Here is a 22,959-nt window from a genome sequence, read left to right as displayed (position 1 = left end):
AGAAGCAGCAATTCATCTAAAGGTGGCAAATCTGAGACGTGACAGGTATTAAAAAGGAAAGGCTAAGTGAAGAACCACATTTTTATTCTACTGCCTTTCCACACAGGTCATGAGAGGCAGTCCGTTCATTCCCTCAGTACATGACCAATTAAATATATTCACAACCACTTTCAAAGCCTCACTTTCTCCCTTTTAATTTTATGTCAATCAGCAGTCATTGAAATAGTCTAAATCCTTCCAAAAACAAGTGTTCATCTAAATTAAAATGCACTGTGTATTGTCTAATGTGATACTATCTCAAGCTCTTGTGGTATGGATAATATCATAAATAGCAAGCTGTATTTTTAGAGTAGCTGGCTTCCCTAGTCTCTTTCTCTGCAGCACTGACTTCATAAAGTAGAAGTCCAAATATTTTTTTCATTTGTATTAATAATAATAAAAAAAAAACATAGGAGGGAATATGACTGTGAAAGTTAATGGAGTTAATTACATTCATATCAGTCAGATGCAGAGGAATGAAAAGGACAATTTGTGTAAGCAGAGAATTAGCTCTGGTATTTTCTGAGTCATATCAGCAGTTTGAAGATAAGGGGACAAATAGTCTATACCACTGAACTCTCACTTTTCAGAAATAGCATACAAAATGTGACAGGCTGGTGAGAACTGCAAAGACCCAGGAAGAGTACTAAAGTTGAAGCAAGCTGTAGGGTATCTAACAGTGTCAAGGGAGGAAAGGTCTTTAGTGATCTTAATAATTTGGCCATTTTACCAAGGACTCCTAATTTTTTTCCTTAAGGCTCAAGTATGAAATATTTTTGTCCTCCCCTTTTTACAATCACAGTCTTACTACTGGTTTTAGCAATACAAGTCTTGAGAGAACAATCAAATTGTGAAAAGTTGTTTCTCCTGAATCAAAGCCAGGAAATTCTAAAAGGTAACCTGGAAATGGCACTCTTCCCTGTGAGATTTCAAGGTGGCTTCAGTAGGGTTAAAGGAGACTTTCCCTCATGTCCAAGATGGACATAACCATCTTAGCCCTGGCTTTAGCCTTTTAGCCATCATTGAAACGAAACCTGTAGATCAAAATTTAAGCAGGGAATAATTATTATCACTGAAGGCAATCATATGAGAGTTGTAATAGAATTTTCCTAACACTATAAATTATATCAGATATTATTACCTCAGAACACAGTCCATGAAGAACTTTTCAGGAAGAATCAAAATTAATTTATAAAATCTGTAATTAAAATGTTGAGGATTAAATCAGTGCTTGAGGTCCTCTATGATTGCATTATACTTCTCTTACATTTTTGCATAATATTCAAATTACTCTTTTTTTTTCCTTAAATATGGCTGTCGAAGAGAGAAAAAATTCTAATAGATTAAATCTTCTTTCTGTCTTCCCTGATATTTCCCGCTTCATATTCCTGCAGAATTAAGGGCTTTGGTCTTCTCTCTGAAAAGATTAAAGAGTGATTATAAGAGTTATTAGTAAGATGCAAATAAGCAAAACATGAGTTTATATATCTACTATTTAATATTTTAAAAGGTCTATTTTGTATAGAGAGTCTGCTAGCTAGAAACCTGACTGGAAGAACCTGGAACAAGAGGTAGGAAGTGGATTAATGCTTTCTGGATGATTGCTAACTGAGCAAATTTCTCTGCCTGTCTTGTCTTTCATTTTTACTGTTCTGATGAACTGATTTTTGATGAAAGCATACTTCAGCAGGCTTCTGTAATTGTGGGCTCCCAGGATTAGTTTATGATATGCTAATTAATAATAGTATATCTCATGTCAAAATGAATAGGCTGAATACCACCCTTAAGAGCCTACAAGGAAGTAACTTACTGCAGAGGGCCCCAAACTGGATGTTCTGCTGTCCTCATTGTTCAGTGGTATCATGGTAGCCCCTTTGCTAATTGTAGGCAATTCAAACCTTCCTCACTCCCTGAGCTCGAGTTAAACTGAATCGAGGCTAGTTTTGAGCTGAACAACTTTCTGAATTGTCAGTTCCAAAATCATTAGTCAGGACCTGCAATGCTGAGATTTTGTGGTTGGGGAATGTTGTTAACTTCAGGGGCACCACTCCATACTTCAGTCCACACTATCTGATGCCCAGACACCAAAAGATACTTGGAAACTATTTTAACTGGGTGTTTAACACCTTTCAAACATGTAAGTGACTTTGATTACCAGGGCTCTGTGATCAGCACCTTTGAGAGCAGTGCACAATGCCTTCTATTTCTGATGTAAAAAGCGCTAGAATGAGAGTAAATTGCTCTTGCTGTTTTTGCATATGGTTCATTATTTCTGTGCCTCCCTCCCTTTTATTTCTTATTGCAGCCAAAACCTTTCCAAAGTGATGAAACGGACGGTGAGTGGCATCTTGTGGCTCTCAGCTTTACCACATGAATGACTGAAGCATTAGGAATGTTAGTGCCCTAACAGTTGGCAGTCTCCCACCTCAAAGACTGAGCAATTCAGTATAATAGGCTGAGCAGCCTCAGCTACCATTGTGTCTGAGATTTTGCCTGAACTGTTAAATCTAGGGCTTTCAGTTGGCACTTCTGCTGCTGCCTCTGGGCCAGTCATGCACATGAGTAATTTGTATAAACCACACTTTACAAGCTTGAAATGAGTTGTGGTCCTGCAAGATTAGAACAGATGAGTGCAGCTCTGTCTAGATGTCATTGATGGATATTTTTAAAAACATCTAGCATATATGCACAAGTAAAATAGGACAGGAGAAATCATGCTAAATAAAAGGATTTTGTGTTGCTGTTTCAGTTACCATTTAAATTTTACATAAAACAAAATATAATAGATATGTCTTAAGAAACTTAACAAATGTGTTGTCAGTGGTAAATTTCCATCATTCAGCAAAACACTTTACTAAGCACAGACTATTTCTGACAATGCCATTTGGACAGAACTGTAGTACTTTCACCTTACTCTTGTAGATAATTTTAATTCTGATCATGAGTATTAGTGTCTGTAGGCTTCTCAGAGGCAGAATGGCAATGCTGAGAAGATGGTCTTTGCAAAACTACATCTGCCTCAGTCCCCTACCTACTCCAGTATTGTGTCAGTACCAAATAATTTAGAGGAAGGGATAATACCTTCAGAGTTATACAAACACGTAACGTAGGATCTAATACAGTCTTGAACTGAAATATTTCTAATGTATTTTATTCAGGATTTTGGCAAATCTACTTTTGTGTTAAGAGGTTCACAAAGTTAGGTTACTGCCATACGTCTGTGCTCTTTTCATCATATTTTACATTATCTCTTTTCCCGTTTTACAGTGGGTTTTAGCCTAACTTTGGTAAAGAACATAGCTGTTTGTTTATCTTTAAAAGAATGCTTACATTCAGAACTAAAACTGGTCAAAAATGCAGCATTAGAAGTGCATAGTTTTTGCTTAGTGTTTGTTTTTTGTTGTGGTTTGTTTTTTGCATGAAATGTTTTCCACAGAATTATTTTTGTAAACCAAGCAGCAAACCCAAATGTTTTTAATATAACTAAGCCATCATGTAGAAACCATATAAACTGTAAGGAGATGAATAGACTTGCAAATGCCATATTCTCCATCCAGTGCATCTAAAGGAGTACTTGTATTTAGATTTTGTTTCATCCTCTTAGTATGAATTCATGTCATTACCAAATGATAAACAAAAACAGATGTTAAGTTCACTTTAGAAAAAGTGGTGATCTTGCAGCTAGATATTGAAGTAAACTACTTCTGAGAGCAGAGTTTTGATATACTTCTGTCCATCTCTTTCAAATTAATATTTTTATGTTGGAGATGCCTTTAGTGCCCTTAACTGTTCATAGAAGAATGTAGCCAAAAGAAAAAAAAAATAAAATAAAAAGGTGAAAATATCAGAGTCATTAGGGTGAAGAACTTTGAGAATGTCTGGTTAGTTAAGGGTATTTGTTTATTAAGAAGTGAAGAGAAAAGAACATCTGGCCATTAAAATAAGATGAGCAGGCTATGGAATAAATTTATATAAATAAGCCTAGCTTAAAAAGCAGAACAGTTGTGTGCTTTGCTACTAAACAGATTTTGTGGCAGTACTGCAAACTCGCCAAGATATTAAGTAAATGAAAGCCAACAATCAAGTCTTTAAGTACATACCTTAATGTCCTAAGAGTATTATGGGCTTACAGAGGAAGAAAGCTTATAAAAGTACTGACCTTCATCTATACTTGGAAAGACATTCAGGTGAGTTAAAATAAGACTTTTTACAATATCAAAAGACAATACCTCAGAACAAAAGAATTGTGTGAATGCAAATATTGTAGCAAAAGTTTATAATATAGGCTTTCATTATTCATGAAATCATAATAGATGGCAGTTTGTAGTCTTCTACCAGGAGATATTAGCATTCTCAGATACAAAAAGCATTTTATAAAAGCACAGTCAGTAGAACAGAGTTCATATTTGCAATGGAAATAACATTTTTTCCAATTAATATAGAAGCACAGTGTTTACCAGTTTAATGGTATTTAGCAAAAAAAATCACATTTTCTGGGATAACTGTTCTCAAGTACTGTCAGTAGCGAGTTCATGTCTACCTTAACTGCCTGGTTTGTGCCCTGTCCCCTTTTGTGGGTTAGCTACACTGCATCTTTATTAGTGTATTGCTGGGTTCCTTTTGGAGTGAAATGACTACTTCCCTTAGACGCAAATCTCAGATGAATTTTGGAGAACAGTTTATCTGAGCCTGATTTGTCTACCTCTGCCCTGCAGGATCCTTCAGTGCTAGTCCAGCAAGCCTTGAACCTGCACAACCCCTCATCTGTCAAGAGGTTATCCTCTCAGTATCATACAATTAAATGCCATTGTGGGAGATTATGACCCAGTCCTCACTTTGAGCAGAAAAACCCCACCACATCACAAAACATAATGTGGTTGGAGACGTGGGGGTGATACTAGGCCAATGCTATGCAGTGTGATTATGACCAGTCCACACAGAATACTCTGTAGTAGACTACCCTTGGGTGATTTCAGACACTCTGCATCTGATATCCCAGGTATCCCCCCATAAGGAGAATATACAGAGCATGAAGCATGGAAATGTAGTGGCATCATCACGGCCCTTAACACAACCGTGGTAGCTGCTGAGAAAAAAAGTCACAAAGGTTGATTTACCGTGTTATCCAATAGGCTTATCACTTCTAAGGAGGTAATTTCTCAACAGTGGCAAGATATATCTCTTTATAATGAATGAAGGAAGTTATGCTTCCAGTGATGTGTCCGCAGAGATTTGGATATCTAATGTACTTGCCAGCTTTAATGATTCAGCATCTCAATGGCATTGTGCTTCCTGCACATTTCTTCAGACTTAAGAAATCCTGTTACATGAAAAACAGCAAGATATATGAAACAATCATAATTTGAAGAAAATAATTTTTTTTCATTAAATAAATATTTGACTTAAAGCAACTGACTCAGTGATGAAAACCTTAAATTTGACTATTCCATATCACCTAAAATCACTGTTGATTTTATGGGTTTGGTAAATGACTAACAATGAAAGAGAAAAATCTGGAATAATCCAAAGCTAGCAAATATTGAAATTAATATCTGTTTGATGCTTTGGTAGAGTACACACAAAAGTGTGTACTGCAATTTTCTTATTAATTGAGAGCAATGAAGGATGTTTTCCATTATGTCAAACTGTTTAAATAGTAAAATTAATAAACATGTATTTTATTGAAAGGTCTGAATCCTGTTCATCTTACCTCACTGGCTCTACGTCTACGAGTAGGGTGAGTAAGCAGCAACTGACTACAATTTTCAAGAAACTGAGCAGTTGAGTGAAATTAGAAGTATGTTAATTCATAGAAAACTACTAACATTCAGGTTTCTTGTTCTACTGTGTTTCGTAATGCAAATTTATCTATCAAAGAAAGGAATGCAGTGCAATTAAAAAGTGATTAAGAAAGCAAACAAAAACTTCTGCTATCATATTACATCACCATCCCACCAAACATTTAAATTAGTCTTCAAAGGCTTCTCTCAGTTGAAGCTATTCTCAAATTCTAAGTATATGTGCTAAGAATAGAGAACTGAAAATCAGTGGGTTGTTTCAAATTATCAAGTAGTGTCTCAACATATAATTCAGTCTTTCTGAATTAAATGTATCTCCTTTTATGTTGAATTTTGTAGTAGATTTTTCTATATACTGCTATTTCCTGAAAAATTGTAACTTATCAAAAGATTGTTAAAGGGACAGTCCTTCTAGTGGTTCTATATATTAGCCATAAACTGAAAATACTTCAGGCTAGCTTTCAAGAAGCTTCAGAACTGGAGACTGAGAGCCAGGAATATATATGTCCATTATGGAGACTGATTAAAAAATTATGGAATATCAGAATATATGGCAAAAGACAACACTGGATATTCTTGTTCTGTTGCGGATCTGAGATTCATTGTCTCAGCTGTGGTAGCTGCACAGAATCACTGATCGTTTTATCTTGGAGAACTGCTTAATTCTTCATCACTTCTGTCATAAAGGAGTGAAATTTTCATGTTTAGATTTGATTTTTAAACAGATTAGGTAGTCATCAATAAAGGTTTAAATAATAAAATAGAGCACATCTAATTTACTCTAAAAATCTGTATGTACTCAGTTGCAATTTGAGTATTTCCCAGGCTATATTTGGAGCAAATGAGTTTTTAGGGTTCGAGGCTGAACCCAAAGGGCACTGAAGTCTATGAGTTTATTGCTCATGAGTAGAGTGTAGCTTTGATCAAGTTCTGTGGATTTGTAATCCTCTAATTTACACATGTTCTAGAAATTATTTCTTCAGATTATTTAAGAGACAATTCTTTAGTATCACTGTGCCCCAAAGAGATGGACAAATGGAAGTCAGAGATCACAAGTATCTCTTCTGTGTAGATGAATAAATAAACTATGCTAAGCTTTTATAGCTACTGACTGTAACAGAAGAATACAGCAGATTAATTATGACAATTATATAGAATGAAAGTATTGGATTAATTTAAAACAAGTTACATTTCCAAAACTGCAAAAGTAGAATAAAACAAGCTCTTATCATACAGTTCTGTCATGAAAGAATTAAAGGGGTTTGTTTAAGAAACTTCTGAACTCTTGAGACATCAACCAAATGGAAGACAAATGCTCAGAAGCTATGAATTAATGAATACAAATATGACCAGTTTAGTTCTGACATTAAATTATCAGTTTATCATATTAGGATTTATTAGTCATATCAAATGTGATGCTTCTATGATATATTGCCAATTTAACAGAAATAACACATAACATAGCTTGTAAAACACTGCCTAGTTTAATTTCTAATAATTTTCTAACTTTATAAAATGTTAAGAGAAATATAAGAAATACTACAAGAAAACATTATTATTAAGTGTGTATATGACCTTATAACCAAGTCATTTCCTTGAGGTTTATTAAGGGGTAAAACCATGAAACAGAATTCATGTAAGTGATTGTCATGGTTTGAGCCTTCTGAGGGCTCAGAGTTTCCCTCTGAGCTCAAATCACAACAATGATGAATAAATACAGATAGCTGCTGTTCAAGCTTCTTTCCTCATTGATGTCTTCTCTACAGTTAGATGAGTTGCAAACCAAAGTTCAGTGCAGCGATTACTTTGTCAGGTTTTAATATTACTCAGAAATCACATGAGATAAGAAAAATAAAACCCCAAACCAAACTGTGGACACTGATTGGATAAGTTTTTTATTTTTTTTAACAGGAAGAGGGAAAAAGATGGTTAGAAATGATAAATTGTCCTATTTTCACCAAGGTAGTGATTTAGGGATCATCTACGACTGCTTGGCGATATTGCCTGTTGCTGTATAGGCAATGACAAAGTGATATCAGCTAATTGGTGCTCGCATCCAGATGCATTAAAGAAAAACTGCTTGTTCCTGTGTGTAATACTAAGAAGTTTGTGTAAATGTTAATACAGGATTGGAGCAAAATGTTTTCTCGTTTACTCATAGAAAAGGACTAGCAAAATGCTGGTTTAGAATGCTTCAGAAGGTGTGCTTCAGTTGTCCTGTAAATGTTGATTCATAAGTCTTGATCATCTCTTCAAAAGATTCATTTTTCTCATTTTATTCAGACCTTACCATCTTTCTTAACAGAGTCAATAAAACTATATAAAAGAATGGAGGCTATTGAGTGAAAAGAAACAAATTGACAGAAGAATTATGCTGCTAGAATATACCTTAGAGATTGAAGCTTTAAATTAATTCCAGAGAATTTTAAGAATCAGGGCTAACAATAACAGAAACCCAGAAAGGATGAAAAGGGGTAAATTTGAAAAAGTTAAAGTATGTAATGATAAAAAATTACTTGTGAAGAGATTTCAATTATGTATACAGAGCAAACTTAATCTGATCAAAGTGAATTGGTTTTATATGAAAGAAAAAAAAAAAAACTCTCCACCTTGACATAAATCTCTTATGAATAAATATGTATTTGAATGCTACAGTACTATGGGAAGTGTCATGAGTAAAATAGGCACAAACAGAAGGAAACTGTTATGCTAGGAATTCTTCCCCATAACCTTCAGTCCTTCCTGGAACAGCAACAGCTATCTTGTCTGCAATCAGTTCTCTATATGATTTTGGTACTGAGAATATTTTAATTCATTTAATGGTAAAACCTTAGGCACAGATTAATCCAGCAATTAAAGACCAAAATGGAAAAAAAAAAAAAAAAAACCAAACCAAACCAAACCATATTTGCAAGCTTGAGTTTGAAAGGGCACTTTAGAAACCGAGCATTTAACATTCTGATGGAGAATTTATAGTACTCTCATGGCATTTAAAGAAAATGTGACAATAGAAAACAAATCACTATAGAAAGCAACAGGCAGTAAATGAAATCCTAAGTATAAGTAGAAAAAACCCACTACTAGGTCAATTTAAGAAACTAAAATATGTGATAAAATTTAAAGCATTTTTAAGGCAAAGTTGCTTTTTTGATTTTGTTTTGTTTGTTTTTCTTTTTTTCCCCCTACATGAATCTGTGTGGTTGATTTGTCATTAGAACTTTAAAGGAATAAAGGGTGCAGTAATTATTTTGGGTATTTTAAGTAGCTTTTTGCTACTTTTGCTATCTATGATATAACAATTTAAGTCTTGATCTTCCATCTGAATGCATGAATAACATTAATACAAATATTAATATCATTCACACACGTGAAAATTTGTGTTTGCATGGCCTTTCATATCTAAGTATCTGATGTGCTTGCACCTACTCTCACAGTAATACTGAACTTCTTAAAATGGTTAGTGCAGTCATGAGCACAACAAGATCAAGAGCAAAAAGAGGTTTACCCAGTCTTGTGACAAGGAGCAAAAAGGAAACCTTGATTCTCTGTGGACCAAGTTAGTCCAAGCATCTTCTTAAATAACTAATATTCAACAGAGAATTTATCTCTTTACTTCTGAAAGCTATCCTTTTAGATATCAGTTTGGCTTTAACTTAATGAATTATAATTTTCTTTGTATTATGAAGTCATTTAATGAAAAATACTTTTTCTGGGTAGTTTGAAATCCAGCAAAGTTTTAGGAATTAAAGCTATAAGGTAATAGTAAACCTGTAAATAGAATTATCAGACTGTTTTAATGGTGATAGCATGGTCTCACCAGGGTTTTTTCCAGAGAATTTGGCTCTCCAATTATTTTCTTAGGAGCTCTGCTCCACTGTGATTACTATTTCCAACAAATAACTTGTCTGTGGTACAACATTAATGATAGATCTCAAAGGTACATTAAATTTTTAAACATAGATGTTCCAAAATATGCCATGCATGTGGAATATTAATAGAGGATAGTTAGCTTGACTTGCTAGTTTTATCTCATGCTAGAGATAGCCAAAAGTCAGGAATTGTACATTGAAGGAATGTGTTTGTCTTTCTAAATGAGTTTTCATCCAAATAAGATCAAAAAGTGTTTTCACCTAAACTTATATGAAATGGCAATTTTCAGAAAATGATAGTTTAGAAAACAGCAGCATATGGTGCTTTGAAATGATTTCCACATTTACTAAGTGTATTGGAGGCAAGAAAGCTTTCAGAGAAAGAAACTAAGCTTAAGAAGTGAGCTGCATTTAATCAACCAGGTGGTGTTGTGGTTACTGAAGCTGTGGTTACTTAAATGTAAGAAAAAAAATTTTCTACTGTGAATGTAATTGGACACTAGAATAAGATTCCCAGAGAGTCTGTGGCATCTGCATCCTTTCGACATACTGGGAACCTGCCCAGACATGGTCCTGGGCTCTCTGCTCTACCTGACCCTGTTTTGAGCAGTGATTACACGTTCTTCCTAACAGAAGTCAAGGTATACATAATACTTTTATTTTTTTCTTTGTGTTGTGAACAGGGGTGATTTCATACATGAAAAAGTTTCCCTCTACTCTTGTGTAAAAGGTCCCACAGGTGCCCAGGAAGAAATAAATGCAGAAGATCAATGCACTGTACATTGCATATGTTCTGTAACACAAACCCCTGCATAATCAAAGCAGTTTTATTTGGATAGATAGGAGATTCATGGAAATTCTCTTTATCAAGTTGCATTTTTAAATTATCTGTATTCCAGTATTTGTGAAATTTGGGGAATGACTGGGTTGGCACCCAACCAGCATGGCATGTTGCCAAAAATTCATTACGTAGTTCTTCTCTGTTACCAGGTTAAGGTATCTTCATCTTTCATGCAGGCCACTTATCTCCGATTTTACCCTGATTTTTAATTTCATTCATTCTGACAGTATTCTGATGCAGCCCAAACAATTGGCTTCTGTAAAGTTACTCCTAATTTACACCGCAGTACGTGATATAGATTGCTCCCTGGTTGTTACGGTCCTTCTGTTAGCGGTTCTTCTGATATTCATTCTACAGCTTCTTTTCAAAAATCTTCTTTTTAGCCTCCGTATAGTGACTATTTTTTCTGTGCTAAGTTGAACAAATCCTATTCTGTTTATTCTTCTTTTTTTTTTTTTTTTTTTTTTACATTTTCATTAAGTGTCTTATAAAGATATCACTGTTATTCTAAATTAAATTAAGTACATAACATCAAATGTTACTTGTTTATTCTTCAAACTGTGCTTGTTCTTTTAAATAAAAAACAATGATGCTGTGTTGAGGATCCTAGCTATCCTGTCTGTATATATTCCTAGCAATTTTCACATCAGTGATTAAGGGATTAGCTTGAAACCACAAACACATGCCTCAAGCCAAAACATATCATGGTAGATTCTGTGATCCTTACAAGTAATACTGGGCCATCCCTTTGTTTATACAAGGCATGATTATAGAACAGCCAGTAATAAATGAGTCTTCTGCTGTTTTTTCCAGAATCACAGCCTTCTTCTCAGACCTACTCCAAATTCTTTCACAACACACTATGCTTTTGGGGATTCAAAGTACCTGGTATTCAACAACTTGAAATTTCTACACCTTTTTCAGTATTCAGTGCAGCTTGGAATAGTACAATCTCTGGCTCCACTCCCACCCAGATTCAGGGTGATGTGTCACAGGTTACTATTAATTCTTAGCATGTGTCCATCATTAAGCAGATCAAGAGTAGTTCAATTAATATTGGTCTGCACATCAACCTGATGAGCTTTCTCTAATGATTTAATTGTATTTATGTTACAACACAGCCTTGCACTTAGTAAAGCTCCTCTCTTGCTGTGAATTGCAGCTTATTTGGTTATACCAGTGACAGCTGTGTGAGTGTCCTCATGAGCTCTGCTCCACTGTGAAGTCCAACATGCTCCCCTGGTTCCTGAAGGGAAGCTCCACCAGGCACAAAGAGTAGCCACCAGCTCCTCTTTTGGGATACTTCCAGGAGACAGTTTTGTTATCAGATCATTCTCTCTCCTCCAGTGATACCTGCACATTTTGTCTTCAGTATGTAACACTGGTTACATTCCTATTCTTCTTTTGCCAGTGAATGAGCTGGGATGTGCTTCTCAGTTTAATGGCAATGGCATGCTCCAAATAACTTTCTTAAACTTTTCTACTCAAACCAAGAGAGTAAAGAGAAAAAAGACAGAGCTATTAAAAAGGGAGAAAAATCAGTACAGACACAGATCATATCTTCTAACAGGGTGGAGTAAACATCTTACAGGCTCATGCATCCACATTATATCAGGTAGTGCATGGCTGTGAATGAACTCTTAAGCTTGAAATCTTTAGGTATATTTCAAGGTTTAGGTAATTAATATATCACTTTGATCAAGAAAGTTTTTTTTAAAACCTGACATAAGAATCATTTTATCTGTTTATACTTAATGTTAAATTCAGATTATTACATTTTGATGAGAAAAATCTGGCCTAGAAAATAAATCTCATCAGAGTCTTTTGAGTCTGCATAGGCAAAGAATGTCAACTCCTTAATGTTGGCATACAGTTTCTTTTGAGCTTCAACTGGTCAAAGAAGAAAATGGACAAGGTTTTATTTCCTTGGCATCTTAAGTACCTTTGAAAATCCCCAGGTCATAAGGAGAAGAATGGAATTTAGCAACATGTAGGGAGACGAGCAGAACTTGCGATGTAAATTTTTATCAGAATGTCTTAGTGAAGACAAGGAATGATAACTACAGCCTGTAAGGATTACGTAGCAGGAGCAATTTTGGTAATAGTTATAAAACTGAACACATAGGCCTCTGTCACATTTTCAGACTCTTTTTTTTTTCTATCCACACTGCTCCTTTAAAATTTTCCAGCCTTATATTTAGAAGCAGTGACTGGACTAGTTCAGTGGCAGAAGAAAATATTAGACATGACCAAAATTTTCAATTACATCTAAATATAACTGATCCTGCTGAAAACAAGATATAACCTATTGGACAACAAAGATTAGTATAGTCGATTTGAAAAATGTTGTGAATCTTTGAACACAACAGTGTTTAGGGATTTCTGGGAAACATCTGTGTTTGTCTAGTTGCTCTAAATACTCCCCAGTGAGGAGGGTAGATTCTGAACCTAATATCCACAAAATTGATGAACCTCTTCTTGAACACTGGCTGCAAAACAAAACCTTCACAATGATTAACAATCACCTCAGTTTCATACCTCAGACCAGCCCCAGGGCTCCTTATGAAAAGATGCAACTTTTCACTAGCATTGCAAGGCCTGCATGTGAGCCAGTCAGTATTTCAGCTAAGAGATGGTAATGTTTTCAGGTACTAACTGGAAAGGCACTTTTGGTAGATGCAGACAAGAAATCTCATCATGTGGACTCCATGAGTGTACATCAGTCCTCACATGAGGCCCCCCCTCACATATTTGCAGATGAAGACTGTACAAAAGCAGCAGTTTTGATGATGCTCCTTGGTAAAATTTCTCTCTCCTATTATCTACCTGTATGTTACTACTGTGGAACTGATTGCAGGGCATTGGGTCTAAAAGATCGAATAGAATTAAAGTGCAATATGCAATGGAATCTTAACTTTATAAATTGTAACTTTTCTGAACTATCAGCATTCATCAGTAATATCACTGCTTATGGAAAAATTTTAAAAGTCCCTGATTTATATAGTATCATAGGATTTGTAATAAGCACATTTAATCTTAAACATAATTTAGAAAGCTCTGGGGAGACCTTATTATAGGGATAGGATGAGGAGTAATGGTTTTAAAATAAACAGGGCAGATTTAGATTAGATCTAGGGAAGAAATTCTTCCCTGTGAGGGTGGTGAGGCGCTGGCCCAGGGTGCCCAGAGCAGCTGTGGCTGCCCCCTCCCTGGAAGGGTTCAAGGCCAGGTTGGACGGGGCTGGGAGCACCCTGGGCTGGGGAAGGGGGCCCTGCCCGGGGCACGGGGGTGGCACTGGAGGGGCTTTAAGGTCCCTTTCAATCCAAACTGTTCTAGGATAATTTTTAAATTGAAGTAGAGAAAAAAAATCTTTTTGTATATCAGTTTCAAACAAATATATATTGTCTGTCCAACTGCTGAGATCTTGACTATTTTTTTTTTTTTAAATTACTAACATACACTTTGTGAAAACAGGCCTTCCACTTACTGCACTGGAGTAATTTTCTATTATTGTTTTTGTGTGCTTGAGACAAGGATACAAGAATAAGAACATCAGTAGGATGTGCTAATGATAGCTTTGAGTCATCTGCCCTGTTGAATCCTCAGAGAAGGTTAGAGAGGCCTCCAGGTGTCTGAATTATATTCAGATTTCTGTAACCTCCCATAAACTATTATGATTAGAGTTTTCTTCTGAATCATCTGAAGACGATTTTTTGAGTAAGCCTACAAATAGCTGATGACATATTGTCTTGTCATGTTTTCTATTTGTGTGCTGCTAACTGTCACATTACAATTCCAGTTTATTCTCCCAGCAGAGCATAAATAAGAATCCTGTACTCCAATTTTTGTAATTTTTAGGCTTTTTGAGGAAATCAGAATGGTGAGGTATTTCCAAACGCTGTTAGTGGACATTTAGCTAATGATTATAGTACCTATGAGTTTTCTCTAAGGAAAATCTAAATCTCTCTATATATGTATATCACTTACATGCAATATTAAGTAATAGTAAAATGAATATATAATGTTTCTGGTAGAAATGGTCCCTTGCTCTTGTGGCTGGAATGCATCCAGACTTTGTTGTTAAGATTATTACTGCTAGACTAAATTGTGAATTATTGTAACAATGAGAGAATAGTGATGCCAAAAAGTCTATATAAGATTGATTAGGTTATAATTATGTAAAAATTGAATTAGTAAAGAATGCTTTTTCGATTGTTTTGAGGGATGGTATGTTTTCCAGAAGCAACCACTTGCAGCTTCTAGAATCACTTTATTTAATTGCTCAGTGGTCAGACAGGTAGGCCTGCAGCACACAAGCTACGCTAATTAATTATTTGTATAGCAATAGACCTTGGAGACAAAAGGGTCTGTATTTTTTTTATTTATTTTTTGTACACTAGGATATTTTCAGAAACATCAGTGGAATTATTCCAGATTTTCACTGGCATGAGATATGAGTTGTTCTTACAGATTTATTTCTAGAAATATATTCTTGGGATGCACTTCTATGTTGCAAAAACAGTGTAGGAAACATCCATTCTCACTATAAAATGTGCTAGCATAAAAATGTGAGGGGAAAAGCCTCAGATCCATTTAAGAGAAGCATTTTAGAAAAAGTATTCTAGTTCTAGTATAGTATAGCGTTCTGTTGAATGGCTATGTTTAGGAAACTTTTGATGTTATATACTTTATGTAATTTAGGATAATAAACAGAAGATTAATTTCACTCTTGATTATTTCTTTTATTTGTTTGTATAGAATACTTCACATCTTGAAAATGCAATACCCATGTTATGGGACAGTTTAGTATGATTTTTTCCACACCAGGATGGATCTTATTCATCAGGGGAATATTCATGACAGTAGATACTTTGCTTTGTTGGAACACCAAAGTTAATATATGAGAAACTAGTCCTGTTAAATATATTGTTAAACAGTACATTAATCTAAATCTGCAGATGCGTAAGGTACCACATAAAGAAATTGCTTTTTGCTTATTGCTGCAGATTTAGTAAAACTAGATAGACCCTTCATCTGTCTTCCTGTTGAAATATAAGGAAATTATAGGAAAATAATAACATACAGAGCATGTAGCATGTAGCCTGTGTGTTTAGAGAAGTTCCACACTATCCTTCTGTTTGCTGGATTTACAGTTGTCTACAGCCCAGATATCTTAAATTCACCATGTTGCTGTATATGGTCTCCTTACTTTTTAAATAAATTTCATCATTCTGAAAACTGAAAGTAAATGCTGGTTTAATTCTCTTTCCTCTCATTTTAAGAAGAAAAGAAGTCTTGAAAGAAAAATTAAAAGCCAATATTATAGGCGTTTAACACATGTGCTGCAATATGTCAATAGATGAAGGATCTTGCTACCTGTTATTCTTACATCCAGTATGTTGTACAGTCCTTTAAGAGCCTCTGCATCTGTTTTCCAGCCCAGGTTACTGCGTTTGGCTTTCTACTCTGTCACAGTGAGTGCAAACGATGACAAATCTTTACTGTATTGCTTGCATTTATAAAGACAGATTGAAATTTGGCTATGTATTCACTAGATTATTCAGCTTTTTAATAAAATGAAATAATCACTAGGGTTTAAGAAAAACAAAGGTATATGAATGTATGGGAACACAGTATTAGAGCTGAAAAGAGTTGGATTTGGAAAGGAAAAAATCCTACTTAAAATCTGCATCTGAACTTTATTGTTGGACAAAAAAACCTTTGCAGTTGGTAAATGAAAGCAAAGTAAGCCAGGCAACCTCCCTAACCCTGCAGTACTATGGGTGAGTTTTTCAGGAGTAGAATTTTGCAGGAATTTGCCAATGTTTCTGCTGAGGTTAAAGTTTTCACTTTCTGTAGAGCTAAATGATGTCATTGGGTAAAATACAAAAGGGTACTCGTCAGGCTAACATGTAGAATATTGTATACCTCAGCATCCCAACTTCAACTGTCTTCAGAGATCTTTTTTCTTGGCTTTACAATTTAGGAGAAAGCAATATCCTGGACTTTATATTCTGGACAAGCATGTCCTATTAGGCCTATTCCAAAGTTTTAGAAGGGACTTCATTCTTCAGACACATTGTTTAGCTCAGCATTTTAATTGCATCTGCAGTAGCGTGACCTGTAAGTCCTGAAATTAGATGGCATTGCAGAGTAATTGCAGTTTATCTGCATGTAGACAGCAACAAAAGGCTCATACACAACCTGAAATCCATTCTGTGCTATGGGACTTAGAAGGTGAACAGGCTTCATTGTGACAGGGATTTCCTGTCATAGCAAGCAACACTGCCAGTATAATGTCATTCCTCTAAGTGTTGAACTGTAATTTTCCTCATTGTTAGGTTCTTTTTATGATGAATAACCATACTAGAAATGATGTTCTCATGAAACAGGACTGAAATGCAGAGAAAACAGCAGACACTGGAGTGAGAGGCAAGGAGACAAGAGATATAAAGGGTGGAGAGGACCTGAGAAAGACTAGTGGGTGGCTGGATGTAAGAAAATAGCAACATGCTGACAAAAGAGGAAGGCAAAGAATGTGTCCATTCTTTTTTTCTCTTTCTTTTTCTTTTCCGTCCCCTACCTCCGTTTATGCTCTTAAACTGTCTAGTGAGAGGGGCAGAAAAGTAGAAGGCAGATAAGGCTTTAAAAAGTGGGGTATTTCAGAGTTTCTGCCTCAAGGGGACACACTTATGAGAAGTAAATTTATTTCTAGTTTAAATCTAGTTAATTTATCTTTCTGTTGTTGCTTGGGGTTCTTTTGGTTTAGTTTGGGGATTTTATTCCTGTTTGAAGGAAGATCGTTAGTTTTCTTTGTCCTCTGTATGCTATGTATAATGCAATAGTCGCAGCAGTGCTTTGGAAGTCTAAATTCATTGTTCATTTATTCTTCCATTAATATAGGATATGGGATTATTTACATAACATAAAAAAAGGGTTTTGTAAAACAATCTTTGGACAAAGGCATGGTGTGTTTTGAATGCATATGATTTTAACAATGCATGACTATACATTCTATATGAACAAGACCTTTCATACTATGAATATTGTCTGCTTGCCTGGCAAAGCTTGGAGCAAAGCTGAAATCAAAGCAGCCTTACTTAGTGAAGCAATTTCATTCTACCTGAAACACTGAGGCTTAAATTATAAGCTTCAGGATGACTCAGTAGAAATAATGCATGCATATAAACTACGTAATTTTCCTAGTGAATTTTCACAATCAATATAACTGTGTGTTTAAAGTAGGGACCTTAGGTCAATCTTCTAAGCAGTGAATGAATAACATATTTTTTATCAGAGAAAAGCTGCTTTATGCAAATAATATCTGACATGAATATTTAATAGATTGTACAGTAGGAAGTAATTGCCAACTAGTAGGGCATGCTAAAACGAAAAAGAGAGGTACTGAAATAACAAATCCGATCAGATTTCACTTAAAGCATTTTCTTAACACTAGGTGGTCTGGCAGGTTTTGATGGAATATGTGTAACAAATGTAGTAACTGTTGTCCAGGTTCTAGATAGTAGATGTTCCTATTAAGTTACTGAAGAGGAGGTTAGCTGATACGTATGTCTTGATCTATCATAGATTTAATGTTTACTGAACATAATGTGAATTGATCTTTTTCATCTCAGGATATTCTCCAAACTGTCATTGCCATCACTATTCTGACTACCATCACTACAGTAACTGAATCCATACAACTTGGAGTGTCTTTATTAGAAAAGACTGCATGGCTAGGAACAGTGTCTAGTCTTTAAATTTCTCACAGCTGAAGAGAAACAGTAATTCTCTATTTCCCCCACCTCAAATACTCTTTCCATTCTCACATTTCTCTTTTGTCTTGGGAACCCTAGGGCAAATGGAGACCCACAAAGCTGAGGAAGGTTTCACAATGTTTTCTTATGGCCAAAAAAAACACTTGATGCTTTTGGTCCTTCTGGTTGTATATGAGTATCTCCTATAAAGGTGTCCAGGATCTACTACTGTATAGTGACTAAGCAGTTGGATGATTTGATGTGAGAATGTTCTTTAATGTGGCCACAAACCTTGTTGGTCTTTATGGACACTTGGCCATGAACGTTGCACATAAACCAGCCTTGAATGTGTACAGCATCTGGACCGTGCGCTGTATGTAGCACAGAGAAACAGGAATGCAGATGGTACATAGACTCACATACCTAACCACAAAGTTTCATTCGCACATTCATATAGTGAGTGGAAAGCAAAGAATTTATTGTACCTTGTACCCTCTTCCAATGAAATATGCTTGTACTAATTTAGAAGTTAGTGGATGTAAAAATTTATGCCATCCTTGTTACACCCTTTGTTCCCATGGGAGCTCCGAATTATGGATGTTATAATGAAGATAATTAGAGTAAGCTCTATTTTAGCTGAAGGCAAAAGGCCTTAAATCAAAAGGAGTATGTTCTAGTAACCTTGAAATTGGGGTGAGGATTACAGACTGCCTACTGGCATAACAAATATCTAAACTCATTGTTTGAAAAAGTAAGAGATGAAAATCACCATGGGAGTCAGTGTTCTATCAGGCCTAGGCTTGCTTTTCGTGGGTGAGATGTATATTCCCTCACTCCTGGTCCTGCAAACAGCATTTCTGATGATTGTAGTGTGGCTTGGGGTTGATACTCCTGCATGTTTCCTTGAAATCATATCTCAGTCTCTTTCCTGATGTATAGGTGGAAGAGGAACTGATGTGACCATGTATTTATATACCTGAACAAATTTCCATTAAATATTTTTCTTATCCTTTCACTCCAAATATTCTTGTATACCATTCCAAAAGATGTTATGCAAAACCCTTTCTGAATGTCTCTCTCTCTTCCAAGAGTTTAAAAAAACCCCAGCAAACTTAAGGAAATTAACTATAAGCACATATCACTGTACGTATCAGGGAGTGTATCTTGTTTAATTCTGGAAGAATATGAGAAGTGTTTAATTGTATGTGCATATGTACATTCACTGCCTCGGCCTTTTACCTTGAGGAGTAGTCTTTTTTCATGTGAGAAGATAGGTAGTTACTGTTCATTCTTTCCCCTTACATATTATACTTTGTAATTATGCCTAAAATGTAGTTATCTTTATTTATGCCCTATGACATGAAGCCCATGTGTTCACTGAGTTGACTTACATGATGTGGTCATTTCTTTACCAGGAACAAGACTTCAAACAGGCCTTCTTTCTCTCTGGTGCCCAACTCTAGTCATGTAGCAATGGCTTTTGATTATTCCTGAGCTGAGCTGGATGCTGATGGGTGAAATCATTTGTGGCATGTTATCAACCACTTCAATTCACTTCTGCTAAATAATGAAATCCAGTAATAGATTGAACAGACAAGCAAAATCTCTTAAACATGCTCGGGGGGGGCTCTACCTATTTTCTTTCTACCCTCATGATATTTCTTTTCTTTATATGTGAGCAGCTGCCAATGCCAGCATTTGAAATCAACCAACCAAAGAAACTCAAAAATACTGCAGAGCGTCTGATAAAGAAAATATGTGAAGCTGATCACAGTGTTCTTGACTCCATTTTTTATGACTTATTAACTTAGAGCTGGGACTGGAATTCCCATGGGATTGATAGTGAATTCTGGGTGTATACTGGAACATTATAAGTCATTTCCGAAATCTGAAAAATTGTTAGGCTTTTTCTGCCTTTTTCTTTTTCTTTTTTTTTTTTTCTTTTTCTTTTTCTTTTTCTTTTTCTTTTCTTTTTCTTTTTCTTTTTCTTTTTCTTTTTCTTTTTCTTTTTCTTTTTCTTTTTCTTTTTCTTTTTCTTTTTCTTTTTCTTTTTCTTTTTCTTTTTCTTTTTCTTTTTCTTTTTCTTTTTCTTTTTCCTTTTTTTCTTTTTCTTTTTCTTTTTCTTTTTCTTTTTCTTTTTCTTTTTCTTTTTCTTTTTCTTTTTCTTTTTCTTTTTCTTTTTCTTTTTCTTTTTCTTTTTCTTTTTCTTTTTCAGCAAAATTTGCATCTCCAGCTTGTTGGAGATACTGTTTTATTTTGGATAGTTTCAGATCTTAAAGGAGTCAAGGTTTATCCCTCACAGATGAAGGAGAAAATTGGCATCACATGGGAAAGCATAATCTGTAATGCACCCTGTCACGGCATGAGCTCTTTGGCACAACATATGGCAACAGAATTACCTTTGTACTTCCCAACTGTGGGAAATAATTTATCCAGTCCAAGGGACTATGGTGACAGGCAATAGATTTGATAGTGCACATGTTCAGCATGCTAAAATGCAAGACTGTCCCCTTTTCTATGAAATGCAGAGCTCTGTAGCACTGCAGAGCAATTCTGACTATTCCTGGCAAATTCTTGTTCTCCCCTTATGATGTCACTTATAGAGTGACATCCTGCGATAGTAATAAAAAAGGATGTGGTAATGTAACTGCTGGAGAGGAATGAAAGAAAAGTGATAAACTGCAATTTTTACAATGTGCACTGTCAGCTAAAGAATGAAACAATTTTAGACTTGAACATTAAGGACACAGAAGGTGCTTGGAGATTTATGCAACAACGATACTTCAGATCATTTTATGGTATCATTGTTTCAAATACCTGAAATTAAAACAATGTAGTACAATGTTACTTCAATAATTCTGTTCATTGGAGAACTGGGATTATTATTTGGAAAGTAAAATAGCATCACTGCAAAAGATAAACAATAGATTTTTATGGTTGGGCTCTTGTATTGTTAAGATGATTTACTTTCCTTTTCACTTTTTGCCTACTCTAGAGGTCTAAATATGCAGACCATATTGACCTTCAGTATGTCTATTGAAACTAAAGAGAGAGTTGAAATCTTATTTCTTGTCATAGAAACAAAATTCTGCAGTGCAATTTCTTTGAAAAGTCATATACTATCCATAAACGTGTCGCAGACACATTGGGAAAGATCTTTAAAATTTCTCAAAGGGAAGGTTTGATGTTATAGATCTAGCACAAAATGTCAAATAATAATCAGTCATTTGTCAGCTGAAAAACAAAACTGCTTTTTGCTTTGGCAGTAGTCTTTTGTATGAGCTTGGAAGAATTAATTTGAAAAAATTGTATTTGGTGTTCTTCATTCAGTGTAAAGAATACTGTAATGCCATAATAGCCATAGCTGAATTTGTTAATATATAGTGAACTTGATAGGTTTTCTGATATTAACTGTATTTTTCATGTTTGGGAAGAGTGTTGGTCAGCCCTTTGATGAGATGGGCTTTAGTAAACGTTACTGGCATTGGTTCCAAGTTAGAAGTCGTGTTGGTGGCCAGTTGAGCCTCCTCTACTGGATAAAGATTTTGGTGTTAATATTTTAATATAGTTATATAAAATATAACTATAGTTTAATTGAGAATGGGAATAATATATGGTAACTACCAAGGAGTGTTGGAGTGGAAAGGAAGGATGATGACAGAGGAGCTGATAACGCCTTCAGAAAACATCTGTGTGAGAAGGAGATCCTGGCTTGCTGCAGGCTGTGTCCTGTTCTGGATTGGGAACAGGAGTTGGGTGTTGCTGGGGCTGCTTTGAGGCAGTATCTCAGAGACAGCAAGTTCAGGCAATGGAGCAGGACGTTTTCATCTGCACACTCGGCTTCTTGCAAAATATCCAGCTTAATACTGATTGTCACTCTTAGGTCAGTTTACATTTATTTTTTTTTAAAGACAACAATAACAACAAAAAAATGTTGGTGTTTTTTTCTTCTTATTGAAGATCTGCTTGCAAGGAGGAATTGGATTAGTCCAGAGGAAGAGCCCTTTGACATAATTCAATGCATGACAAGGAACTGAGAATTGATGTCTGTCTTGTTTGAAATAATATATGCACAAGAAATCTTGTTTTGGAAATGGATTAATTTCTTTAATTTTTTATTTTTTTAAGAAGGGAAGCTTTTCCTTCCTATTTGAGATAAACATTCTGTAACAATATTTCTGATTTATTACACAGTGATTTTCTTTTTATAGCAGTCATTATGTGGAGCATTTTAAGCTTTTTTTAAAGCAGCACATACTGTGGATTTTCTTAATTCTTGATTTTGAGATAGTTTAATGATACAGAAATATTGTTGAGTTGTCAATCAATACCAAACTTGATTGTCTAATTGTTTTGATTATCTGAGGCTCAGCTTCAGGACAGATGTTATGAACCAAAGAGAAGTGGGAACAACAGTGATGCCACTTAGGGTACAGGATCTCCTCATTTTCCCAGAGAACCTTTTTGGTGAATAAAAGCAGAGGTAGGCCATCTCCTAGTAGTAAGGGGTCTTGGATATGTGCTGGCCATGTGCCCAAAGGGGTTACCAGGTACAGAAGCTGTATTTTTATGGTGTTGTGGTTAGAGCACTTGCTTGGTAGGGCTTGTCCTAATCTCTAGTCCTGGATCCCTCTTTGGTGGTCATTTTTATCAAG

The sequence above is a fragment of the Tyto alba genome, unplaced genomic scaffold (genome assembly GCF_018691265.1).
Source record: "Tyto alba isolate M040663 unplaced genomic scaffold, T.alba_DEE_v4.0 Super-Scaffold_5, whole genome shotgun sequence".
Lineage (NCBI taxonomy): Eukaryota > Metazoa > Chordata > Aves > Strigiformes > Tytonidae > Tyto > Tyto alba.
Note: the sequence above shows the minus strand (reverse complement) of the source record.